Genomic DNA, 13,490 nt, shown 5'->3' on the forward strand with positions numbered 1-13,490 from the left:
CTCCGAACTATTCAGGATTTCGCTTGTCTGTTTGTTCTACAAGAGTGCGCACCTCTCCGCACGTAGGCAAGATTACATATAGTGGACGGGCGTTACTGATTAACATTGTTACAATACATACAAGAAATATGAACATAGTTATGTAATACAAAGGAACACAATTCTATAACATAATTACACATATGACGTAATATCTAATATTACGTTACACCTCCACCGTTTGGGAAAGCTTTTCACTTTCTGTTGAAAAGCTATGTTCTAGAAGTACGGAATAGTTCTGCGCAGGGGACAGCTTCTTGCTGTAGTAGGCGATAGCGTGAAGAACTTCGTTGTGTTCTTGCAAGAGGGCGGCACCGATACAGGTGTCGTTGGCGTCGACTTGCAGAAGAAAGGGTCGTTGGAAGTCGGGTGCCCTTAGAACTGGTGCGTTAGTGAGAAGGGACTTCAGGTTTTTGAAGGCCGTCTCACAGGTAGGCGTCCACACGAAGTCGTGGTCTTTTCTCAACAGGTCAGTCAATGGTTCTGCTACATCTTGTTTCTCAGATAAGTGTCCTACTTTTATCTGAAGATTTTGTAGTATCTGAGAGTTTTCCAAGGGAATCTCAGGAGGATTAGGCAGGTTATCAGGAGGCTCTTCCGATTTTATTGTGGTAGAGCTGCAAGCTGGAATTGGATCTCTGGAATGATAAGGTTTTAAGGTATTTATGTGACAGAGACGGGAACTCTTTCTTCTGTCTGGAGTTTTGATTATGTAGTTGAGATCACTGGCTCTGGACAAGACTTCATAGGGTCCTTTGTATTTAGCCTGCAATGGATCTCCTGGTATGGGAAGATAAAGTAACACTTGATCTCCTGGAGAGAAGGTTCTAAGTTTAGAATTTTTATCATACCGACCTTTCATTACTCGTTGAGCATTCGCCAAGTTCTCTCTTGCCAACTTCCAAGCTTCTAACAACTTCTCGGTGACCTGGGACACGTATTTCAAAGAAGGAACAGGTGGTTCTTCTTTCATCCATTGTTCATGAAGTATCTTTAGGGGACCACGGACTTCATGACCGAAGACTAATTCTGACGGGCTGAATCCAAGGCTTTCTTGAATTGTTGTTCGGGTGGCGAACAACAAAAAGGGGAGTCCGTCTTCCCAATTTCGAGTGTTCTCAGCACAGAAGATTCTTAACATTGTCTTGAGCGTTTGGTGAAAGCGCTCTAGAGCACCTTGTGATTGAGGATGATAGGCGGAGGAAGTTACATGATTTATACCTAGTGTTACAAGAGTTTCTCTAAACTTGTTGGAAAGAAAATTACTTCCTTGATCACTTTGAATGTTCTTAGGAAATCCTACCATAGTGAAATATTTCAACATTTCTCTGATTATGTTTTGAGCTTTAATATTTTTCAAAGGAATTGCTTCTGGAAAACGAGTGCTCATACACATGATTGTGAGAATGTACTGATTTCCTTTACTTGAAGGAGGTAAAGGTCCTACACAGTCAATAAGAACTTTTTTAAATGGCTCTTCCATTACAGGAATGGGATGGAGTGGAGCTTCTACAATTTTCTGGTTGGGCTTACCTACAAGTTGACATGTATGACATGTTTTACAATATTGGGCAACATCTTTGACAACCGTGGGCCAATGGAAATGTTGGGTTATGTTGAACAAGGTCTTTCTTACCCCTAAGTGACCTGCTAAGGGAGTATCATGAGCCAATCTTAGAACATTATTCCTGAAACCAAGAGGGAGGACTATTTGATTCCTTACTTGCCATGGCTGGTCAGCGGTTGCGGTGGATGCTCTCCATTTTCGCATTAGGACTCCGTTTTCTATATAGAAACCTCGTGACATATTTTCAACTTCTTCTGGAGAAGAAACAATCTCGTACAAATTTTTAAGAGAAGGATCTGACTTCTGTTCTTTGATTAATTCTGCTCTAGATAGAGAAACTGGTGAAGAAGAAGATGGGTCAGTTTGGGAGAATAGGGATTCTAAATTATAGGTCTCCTCTTCAGATTTCTTGTACTGAGATCTGGTTACAGCACAAGCGGGAAACAACTGTAAGTTATCTGAAGGTTCTATTGAGGTCTTAGGGTTATTTGTTATTAAGGGAGAAATGACTTTGCTTCCAGCGATGTCATTGGCCAACAATAAGGATATTCCTACTATGGGAAGAGAGTCTACTACTGCTACTTTAACCATTCCGGTTGTTAAATCAGACCGCAAGAAAACATTATGTAATGGACATTTTACAATTCCTCCAACTCCTTCTATCAATATATCATAACCTGTATATGACTCACCCAGATTCTGCAAGACAGAATTTAAAATCAGACTTTGCTTTGCTCCTGTGTCTCGGAGTATGGAAATAGGATATTGTTGTGAACTACTACTATGAGATATAGTTCCTGAAGATACAAATGGTTTGAAACAAGGATCATGATCTGATGAGGGGGGTTCTACATTACTTGACAATACCGGCTTCTTTGGTAGTTTATCCTGAATAGAGGATTTTGAATCATCTGATTTTATATTACTTACAAGAGTTGGTGTCTTATTGGAGAATGAGGGTGTCAGTCTCTTTCTGCAATTAGAAATGTGATGGCCAACCTGTTTACAATATGAACAAGTTACAGGGGGATTAGTCTTAAACCTTTCCATTCTTTGCCAAGGTTGGTTTGGAGGATATTGATTGAAATCAGACCTGTAACTGAAATGTGATGGGCTAGACTGATTTTCAAAGTGTTTCTTTGGGGACCAAGGATCAGAGTATTTTGTTGAATCTGGAATATATGACTTTGACTTTTGGGATTCCATTTGTCTTGACTTAGGTTTATGATTTAGTGTGAACTCATCAGCCAATACAGCAGCTTTAGTTAAAGTTTCGGGAACATGATCATCTATAAAAATCCTAAGATCTGTCTCTAAGGTATTCTTAAACTGCTCCAACAAAATCAACTGTTTAAGTCTATCTAAGGTGTCCGTTTCACTAGCCAAACACCACCTATTGAATAACCTCTCTTGTTGAGCCGCATATTCTACGTATGTTAACTGAGGTGTCTTCCTATAATTACGGAATTTCTGTCTATAGGCCTCTGGTATTAGTTCATAAGCTTTTAAAATACAAGCTTTCATATTATCATACTCGCTTTCTGCTTCTGAAAGAGAAGTATAAATTTGCTGAGCCTTACCCTTAAATTGCGTTTGAATGATTAATGGCCAATTTTCTTTAGGGATTTGTAACTGTTGCGCCAATTTTTCCCACTGAAGAAAGAAAATTTCTGGCTCTCCTTCTGAAAATATGGGTAAAAGTTTTACATACTTGGAAATATCTATATGACCTTCCTGAACTACGGGTTGTCTATCAGCAATCCTAGCTTCTACTTCTGCCTTCTTTAATTCTAACTCTACTTGTTTCACTTTAGCTTCCTCTTCTCTAGCTTTAAATTCTGCCAATTTGATTTTAGTTTCGTCCTCTCTTTCTATTTGTTTCACTTTAGCTTCCTCTTCTCTAGCTATAAATTCTGCCTCAATTTGCATTTGTTTCAGTTTAGTTTCCTCCTCTTTAGCTTTAAATTCTGCCTCAATTTGCATTTGTTTCAGTTTAGCTTCCTCCTCAATTTCTACTCTCCTGACCTTTAATTCAATCTCCTTAATCTTAAGTTCGGTTAGTCGTGCCTCTATTTCTAACCTATTTGAAGGAATTTGTATAGCTGTAATCTCTTCTGGAGATAAGATCTCATCTTCGATCAGATTTTCAACGAGTTCCTGAAGTATTTTTTTCTTTCGCAAACTTGTATCAATGTCTACTCCAAAGTGCTTGCCTATTTCTATCAAAGTGTCTTTAGTTTGTTTCTTTAAGAAACTTACCTTGGGATTTTGAACGAATTCTTGAATTATATCATCCATCTCTATAAGAATGTGTTAAATACCTGATCCAATATCCTGGCAAGGTCGCCACTTTGTTACGGGCTGCTGGTATGTGAAGAGACGTTACGTATAACGTCTAAGTGCTTAAGAACCAGCGCACTTCTAGAAGCCACTGTAGGACTGAACTATCTGGTCAGGGCCTAGATAATTCGTAAGACTAGAAGTAAAGGTAACAAAGAAGATTCCAGGAAAGGAATATTAAACTAGCGATAAAACTAGTAAACGAAATTATTAATGGAAAATATTTACAGGCAATCAACACAAAAGAGAATGGGCAGTAGGGTCAATGGGACCGTTACATGATTATAAGAATATGGAAATTATCGTTCAAATAAGAAACACAAGATCAGTATACAATATGGTACTATCTAAGTACAAAGAGATCAGGAACATGCATCAGAATAAGTAATAAGTACAAATATAAGTAAAGTAATGCAATGTATATCAGACACGTAATGTAGGCAAAAAGGGTGATCACTTCACACCAATCGTCTCATGAATCTAAACCTTCTAGTTTTTATCAAGAGATCAATATGTGGGAATATGACAACGAGTCAGCGAATTCAACCGCTTATATACCATTGGACCGGAAACGGAATACTTCCGGGTGAGTGTGCGGGTGAGGAGGAGGGTAAGTTAACACACGTCAACATGGGTCGTTTTAGGACCCTCGACTCGCTTGAACAATCTATTTATTTAGTAACTGTCAAATCTGTGCGCTCCGAACTATTCAGGATTTCGCTTGTCTGTTTGTTCTACAAGAGTGCGCACCTCTCCGCACGTAGGCAAGATTACATATAGTGTGGACGGGCGTTACTGATTAACATTGTTACAATACATACAAGAAATATGAACATAGTTATGTAATACAAAGGAACACAATTCTATAACATAATTACACATATGACGTAATATCTAATATTACGTTACAATGTCAAGACCATAAACCCACGATTCATCACCTGTTATGATCCTGGACAAGAAATTTTCATCTTCTGAACGATCAAGCAGTTCCTGACAAACCTGGATGCGATGGGCTTTTTGTTCGTCCGTCATCAGGCGTGGCACAAATTTCGTAGCAATGCGGTGCATCTTCAATCTTTTTGTCAAAATCTCGTAACAAGATCCAACTGATATCTCACACTCTTCAGCAAGCTCCCTGACAGTCAGACGTCGATTTGCCCGCACCAGTGTTTTGATTTTGTCGACGTGTGGGTCGTCGGTTGACGTGGAAGGACGTCCAGGATGCTTATCATCTTTAATGGACTTTCGACCATCCTTAAAACGCTCATGCCACGTGAAACATGCCGTACGCTTCACAGTAACATCACCGTAAGCCGTGTTAAGCATAGCAAAAGTTTCAGCCGCAGATTTTCCAAGTTTAACACAAAATTACACAGCAAGTCGTTGCTCCTTCACGTCATTCATTCTGAAATCCGCAAAAGGAAAAAATCGCACTTCACTAAAACCGTGTAGCAGATACACAAAGATAAATGAAATCGGGAAATGGTGTCGTAATCAGCTGATCCGTGCAAACCTAGCGACACCAAGGGGATTCCCCTGGAACCAACTGGAGCCGCGCAATTCAAACAGACCGCGTATTTTTTTTTAACAGACCTCGTGTGTGTATATATATATATATATATATATATATATATATATATAGATATGTGTGTGTGTGTGTGTCGTAAAGGAAGGAAGCAAGATTTTCTTTGCAAGTAAAATTGAGTACGACAGAATTTTGACAATGATTCAACTTAATATTTTCGATTGTTTTGATAAGGATTTTTCCTTCTGGAAGGTGAGCACGAACAAGATTTCCGTAGTACTTCATTTATTAAATCAAGCTTTCTTCTTCAAAGAGACATTTTCAGGATTGATATAATTCTGTAATGTTAAACAAAAATATTGGTACAATTTTGACATGTAAATAACAAAATGAAAAGGTATATAAAATTGATAGACTAGTAAGATATTCACGAATGGTGTGTTACGTCTACGAAAAAGTACAAGTGGTAGGTGAAGAAGGGATTTTATACACGAACTGCTCCCCGTGTACCTGACCTTTCGAGGTGATCGCAGTGGGGGATGGGAGGGGAGGGAGGTGACCTCGGTATAACGTCGTCTCAGGAGTGCTTCGTTATAGAGGGAAATACTTGAGGTTATGTTGTAGGTACACTATCCCTAATATGAAAAGCCTCTAAAGAATTAACCTGGAGTCCTCATTGTATCCGATGACTTTAGTTCACTGAATCAGGGTGTTTCTGTCGACGGTCTGGTTATAATGTTTTGAGTGATATTCTTTAATAGCCCCGTCTTGTTGGTGTAAAGATAGCTAGTCTTCTGCTGAGACTACATCTGGTATGTCCAACGTATGTATTGCGAGGGCTTCCGAGGAGTGGGAAGGCAATGTGCAAGAAGTAACGCAGTCTTTTTCGTAACAACTCTGTACTCTTAGCATTAGTACTAATTATTTGTAGAACATCATCCGATAGATCAGTATATTCAACTTTGGAACTTTATAATTACCGCGGAAATACTGCTTAATATTCTCACCTATAATGGGAGCTAATTTGATTAATTCTCATTCTATTCTATGTATTCATATATATATATATATATATATATATATATATATATATATATATATATATATATATATATATATATATATATATATATGTATATATATACATATATATATGTATATATATATACACATATATATATACATATACACTATATATACATATATATATATATATATATATATATATACATACACACATATATACATATATATATACACATATATATATACATATATATATATATGTGTGTGTGTGTGTGTGTGTGTGTGTGTATGTGTGTTTATATACATTTATGTATTCTTTAAGAGGCAACTGTAAGGTGGCATGTTTTTTTTCACAAGTCTGAGACAATATATCTGATATGTACATTTATGCAACCCGGCATGCACAATATTGATTAGCATAGTTTTATTTCAGACCGTAGTGGCCGTCGCTGTATAGAAATCAGGTACCGACGGTTGCCGTTTGACATTTGTGTCATTAAATAAGCTCAAGATTTTGTTTTGTGCCACGCGCACGTCTGTTTTCATATCAGCCTTTCTTAAAATGAACTGCACTAGTCCGGCCTCCTCATTGATTTCATACTTCTCGTTTAATGCCGTTGAACCTTAGCCTCAATGGTTTTTGCTACAGTTTTGCCCGCTTTTCATTCAACCTGAGGGAAACGACATCCTCACTTGTTTTGTATTCATGCCCACTTTTCATTCAACTTAGTTAAAGGAACAGACATCCTCACGGGTTTTGCATTCATGCCCTTTTTTCAACCTGAGGAAACAGACATCCTCACTGGTTTTTCGCATTCATGCCCATTTTTACACAACCTGAGGGAACCGTGATCCTCATAGGTTTTCGGATTCATGCCCGCTTTTTTTTTTTTTTTTACAACCTGAGGGAACCGCCATCCTCATAGATTTCCTTCGATATTTCCCGCTTATATATATATCAGGACTCGGGCACGCCCTCTTTGGGACATCTGGTCCTCACTGATTAGACCCATGTTCATTGGGGGTCAGCGGGGATCATGCTATACATTAAGAAAAGCTTTACCCCAACAAGAATAATTATGTTATGGCTTCGCTCCTCTTGAGTAGGGGCTTACATGCGCGACGCTAGCGTGCACGCCAACGTGCGATGCTAGTATCTAGTATCAACTAACATCATTCTTCTAGTATCATCGGCAGTACAACGTGATGATTAATCAAATCAATCACCATATATATATATATATATATATATATATATATATATATATATATATATATATATATATATATATATATATATATATATACGCGCGCGCGCGCGCACGCACAGACAGCAAGGGACAATTCGCTATTAGCAGAGATGCAATTCAAGTAATCATACCCGGGTTTGATTATTTGAATTGCATCGCTGCTAATAGCTATTTATTGCATTATAGTTACATCGGCGAAGCGAATAAAAGCTTCGTTACTGACTTCCACACGAGTGACGTCGGCGATCGTGGATGGACTTCAGTGCTGCAGTACTCAGCTGGTTCAATCTCATGATGCTGGTATATGCATTTGATTATCGATCATTTTGTATGTTCATTGTGGCTCAGTGGTAGCCAGCGGGATTCACGATAAGTGTACTTTCGATCGAAACTCGCGGTGGCTGGGTTTGATTATACACATGCATATACTGTATATATATATATATATATATATATATATATATATGTATATATATACATATGTGAGAACCTGACTCTCACAATCTCGCCATACCCCTACCTGACCTCACCATGACCTTGCCTAAAAGCTTTATCAGAAAAATAAATGTTTGGGCATCCCATGACGGCCCTTATCGAGGAAGATATATATATATATATATCAAGTGAATGAAAAGACCTGGTGTATTCGGCTAGGACAGCCCACTATGTGTAGTGACTGTAGCTATTGGCCAAAAGTTTGTAAGGGCTACAGCTTAAGCCAATCATAGAAAAATCAAGTACGGCCTTAGAGGGAGGTGCTTAACAGTAACCGAGGTTTCCTTAAATTAAAAAGACAGAAGAAAGTCAGTCGTTAGACAGCTGCTCCGAGTATCAGGTCAAGGCAAGTAGTCTGATTTTCCACTCCCACACATACACACACTCTAGCACTCGAAATAAACACAGAAACTTAGACCACTGGTTTTGTTCTCTCACCTAGCAATTACTCTAGTTCGCTTCTTCCAGTGGACATAGTCCTTGGTCTTCGGAGGAGCGTAACATATATATATATATATATATACATATATATATATATATATACATATATATATATACATATATATATATATATATATATATATATATATATATATATATATATATATCGTAGCTAATTTCGAAACTACTTTTGTTTATAACTATAAAACTATATAGAATTAGATTGTCTGGAGTTAAGCAGATCAATGATCTAAAGTGTGACAAGTTTCCACAATGTGTGAGCGGACAGAATCTACTAGTGGAGGCTTTTCACGATAAAGTACTGTAACATTATTTAACATGGGAGTAATGGCACTCCTCGACGGGACAATAATCGGTAGTTTTATCTACAGTTCTCCCAATATTTCAGGGACGTTAGTGACACCCCTGCTGCCCAAAGTCACGCAGCATTCTCCTACGTTCGGGGACAACATCTCCACTTAAAGAGGAATGCAAGTCACTTTTAACTCCTGTCCCTCATTTCTTCTGCCTTCCTCAAGTTTCTCCTTTCTGACTCCGCTTCTGTAGATAGAAGCGCTGGTACAGTTACTGTTTTACTTTATTAGTCAATTATTCTGGCAGCCCCCAAGCGATTTTATTTAGAGAATGGATTGAAAAACTGTCCCTGTCACTGTATTTATCATTTTCATCTCATTTTTGTTATTGCCACCAACTTGCCACCACTTTCCTTACCATGAACAGCAGCATTATAATCACCATTCTCACCGTCATTATCTTTTTTGTTCTTCAGTTTCAGTTATTTGTATGTGGTGTTTGATTGAACATGGCGGCAAGTGTTTTATTACAAAGAATTACAAAGGAAGAGCTTGCCCACAGGAGACCTTTTGGTCCATAACTAGGTCAGATGCTAAAAGACATGAATAAATAAATGAGTAGATAATGATAAATGATAGACAAACATAAAGAGTAATAAACAATAATAAATGAATGAATAAAAATATATAAAATGATCACATTTTATGATGATTATTTTACTACTGTAGCGATGGTGGTCTTTGAACAGGGTGGAGTCAGTAGATGCCCTTATTTGCATCATTGTCATTATATGCAACATTGTTGAATAACCCCTCCCCCCGCTCTCTCTCTCTCTCTTTTCTCTCTTTCCCCGAGACACCTGCAGCGCCCAAGCTACTAATTATTCATTGTTTTATAACATTATGAGAACGAGGGTTTTTTTTTTTTTAAGTTTAGCTCGCACGCGCCGTCTCGTGTGTGTGTAATTTTAGTGTATGTGAATTGGGATACACACACATCTGGGTATATTTTCAAAGCGTCCCTGCTGGCGACCCATTTAACCTTTAATTTAATTATTGTTTGATCGTATTCATATTGATGCAGTTTTGTTTAAATTGTCTCTGAACTCCTGTAAACCCTGCACCACATTTCCGTTAAGAAGCCGGTGCAGTTGCGCATTGGAGACAGCCTTGGTAAGGGTGCCAAGTCGTTAAATAAATCTGAGGTTATTCCTCTGCTAGAGCTCTGTACGTTTAAGTGTTCGAAGTGTATTTTCATAATGTTAAGAATATTCGGACAAAATTAAGGTTTGCCAAGTCTCTTGTTAGACAGAGCCTGTAGACGTAGCTAAGAGATCTTCGTCACATCGGTCTGTCTGGGTCTGAAATCATGGAAAATTTGAGGGCTGTTTGACGTCGTTTCGACTTCTGCTCGTACACTTCGGGTTTATCTGTCAAACTTTGTGAAAGCGTGTGACCTTCGTGTCGACATTGTTTACGTAGAGTGGGTTTATCTGCCAAACGTACTGAAAGCTATGCGTATTTTGTTCTCACTTTCTCCTTCTCGCACTCACTCCATCGTTTCTTCCTCTGTCCTTCTGTTTGGGTTTATTTCGCTGATCAATATCATCAGATCAAATCGTGGGCTCTAATCTTTTTGTTTACCTTTCTTGGCTGCGAGTTGTCAAAAACGAAAGTCGCGTAAAATAGAACATACAAGAAAGGTCACACATATACGTAATTAAAAGACCAAAACGTAAATAATTCTTCAGCACTGTTTAAGCGACAATTTGTGATATATTCAGCAAACAAATTTAAGCTTGTCATTATGTATTAGACTACTCCATGAAAAAACAAAGGTTTGATCGGATGATTTTCTGTTTTGAATAAAGAGATACGGTTCTTCCAAAGAGGACATGCTATCATAAAAAAGGGACACGCCAGGCAATTGTGCCATGAATACTGTAATCTGGACCACCCACAATCTCCATTGCAGTGACACGCACCTACTAATCCTTACAAGTAAACATGTGATGCTCTACATGCGGCATTATCTTGAAGAAGGAATCGTCACCAGGATGCCAAGTGTTCTAAATTCCTCTTATCTGATAACATATACCCTGTTGATGTTTTTGTCGTTTTATGTTGGTGGTGGTGTTGTCAGTGGACAATGACAGTGAAGTTACTGAAGAAATAGATTGTCTTCTGGGAGATGTTTAAAATCTTCCCACCTAAATATGTTGTGGTCGTGCCTCAGTGTTGTCAACGCTGAACACTCGGTAAATATCGTGTGTGATCGTTTGCGAGGCACCATGACAGAAGAGACCAATCTCATCTATTTTCAAAAGTGTATTGGCACATCTTCAGTGGTGTTCAGTGGCAACAATTGAATCTGCAAAGGTGAACTCTTTCGCTTCTGTTTAAGTTTAGTTTCGGATTTGTGTAATGACTTGGGGAAGGACAAGAGTAGGTGCATCACTGATGTTGCCATATCTTGCCTCGGTGTTGCCGCATCACGGTGAATATTTTTTTCTGGTGATTAAGGAAAATAATAAAAGAAGATAAGAAACAGAGTATAACATTTAATGAAAAATAATATTATTTGTGTAATGAGGCCAGTACTACAAATTTTAAGATCGTTGCAGGAGGTTTATATATATGTAACTAGGGGATGAAATTTTAACATTGATGTTTGTTTTTAATTTCTACTAGTTTATATATAATTTGAGAAACAACGTCCGTTGTTTAAATATAATTTTGATGTTATAATAATGAATATAAATATCTTGAGCTCGGTATTGAGTTTCAGCAAACAGGATCTTCCACCTCATAAAGTTTACGTCATGTTCGATCACGCTCTCTCGCTGTGATCGGTTGGACTTCCCGGTTCAAAAGAAGGAAATGTCCACTCCTGTTTATAATTATATCGATGACACGATTTGGCAAGGCTAACAAGGCCTAAGTGTGAGGGTTAAGTGCATTGATGAAAGATAGAGCCTACAAAACTCCAACAATAAGAATAAACAATGAGTTTTGGACTCCTTACAATGTGTAGACGAGATATACTCGTAGGATGTGTACGGATACAAAATGACAGAAATAGGTTGTTATATTGAAGTGACGATCATGCTTTGTGCATCGTTTGGTTTATTATTATTCAAATATGATATTTGCCAATGAATTTTCTTTTATATGCAAAAAGATTTCTATGGTAAATACGCATTAAACTATTGATACTCAAGATGGTCTATACTATAGGCTTTGTTGAATCGAGTCTGTCAGATCGAAATAATCTTAACTCGATACAGAAACTTGGTCGCTTTTGACTATCTCTTTTCTGTTGCCTTTTTAAATATCTACTGCGCCTGCTCAGTGATTCTGCCTCTTCGGTGTTATAATTTCCCTAAGGATTGAAGTGCTAGTGATACCCGGCCAAAAGAATATCAAACAGAGAAAGCCTACCCGAGGCAACAGTCCTACAGAGTCTACATCTCTGACTACCCTCCATGCAGTTTTGCTCACCTCGGAGAACTGCCAAAGTATGTCGGATCTATTTTTCTGGTTTTTCCTGATAACCTTTTATTGGGAAATCTGCCCCCCCCCCTCCAGGTAATACAGTATATTGATCGCATTGACACAAAATGTCTATCTTGGCTAAGTTAGGTGGTTTAATTCAGCTGAGAGAAACCGGTGTAAACGTCACAGTTGTTCCTTTGGCGTCTGTATTCGATTCATATTTTTATATGTCTGGTGTCATCGGCAAGGCAAAGTGTATTAAATTTAGGTTTCTTTGTGTGTACAGGTGCGGCGTCTTTTTTATCCATCACGTTTTGCGCCAACATAAAACAAGACTAAACTATGCTTTGAACGAGAGCCCGGTTTTATTGGACAGAAATAATGGACAAATTGAGATTCATTTATGTGAGTCAGCGAGAGCGTGGTCTAAGCGTTAGGTGATATTTTCTTCTCGCGGGCTTGTGAATCGGATATATATATATATATATATATATATATATATATATATATATATATGTGTGTGTGTGTGTGTGTGTGTGTGTGTGTGTGTGTGTGTGTGTGTGGAACAGGTTATACTAATGGCACAGTTTAGGTTTTTATCACTGCGACTTCCCATTTCGCTAAACTGTATTTATTCATGTATGCTCTTTAAGTTAATGAGTTTTTGAGGCAGGGCAGGGGTCACCATGTAATGAAGAGGCGGGGTTGTACCACCCTCGGTTGTCGGGCGGAGAGGAGTGATGACCCTTCATCCACAAGGATCTAACATGGGACAACTAATGGGTGTGGAATTGGTTAAGGGTGGGTATATGGGTATATGGTATGCTTCGGCTACTCCATTGTAGGGGGGGAGGGTCTTATTGTTATATGCATGTATGTATACACGTTTTGCCAAATTGCACTTGCCAAGCCCCATGAGGGTATTCGGTAAGCTTAGTATAATTGTATTGAGGGCTAGTTGAAGTAAGTTTAGTTCAAAATAGCTTAAGGACTTT

At 38.2% G+C, this 13,490-nt stretch overlaps 1 protein-coding gene across 5 annotated transcripts in view; it reads left to right on the plus strand.

The window, feature by feature from the left end:
• LOC143029243 (bestrophin-4-like) overlaps positions 1–13,490 on the plus strand; it is a 180,820-nt gene that overhangs the window by 22,681 nt on the left and 144,649 nt on the right. The window contains exon 1 of one of the 5 annotated variants that reach the window (XM_076192051.1): positions 9,499–9,585. The exons of the other annotated variants lie outside the window; for them this stretch is intronic. The gene's annotated coding sequence lies outside the window, so the exon portion shown is untranslated. Of the gene's footprint in view, positions 1–9,498; positions 9,586–13,490 lie in introns of those variants that run through there. 5 annotated transcript variants of the gene reach the window in all.

Source organism: Oratosquilla oratoria, chromosome 1, assembly GCF_046742065.1.
Source record: "Oratosquilla oratoria isolate Oo_2021 chromosome 1, ASM4674206v1, whole genome shotgun sequence".
Classification (NCBI taxonomy): Eukaryota; Metazoa; Arthropoda; class Malacostraca; order Stomatopoda; family Squillidae; genus Oratosquilla; species Oratosquilla oratoria.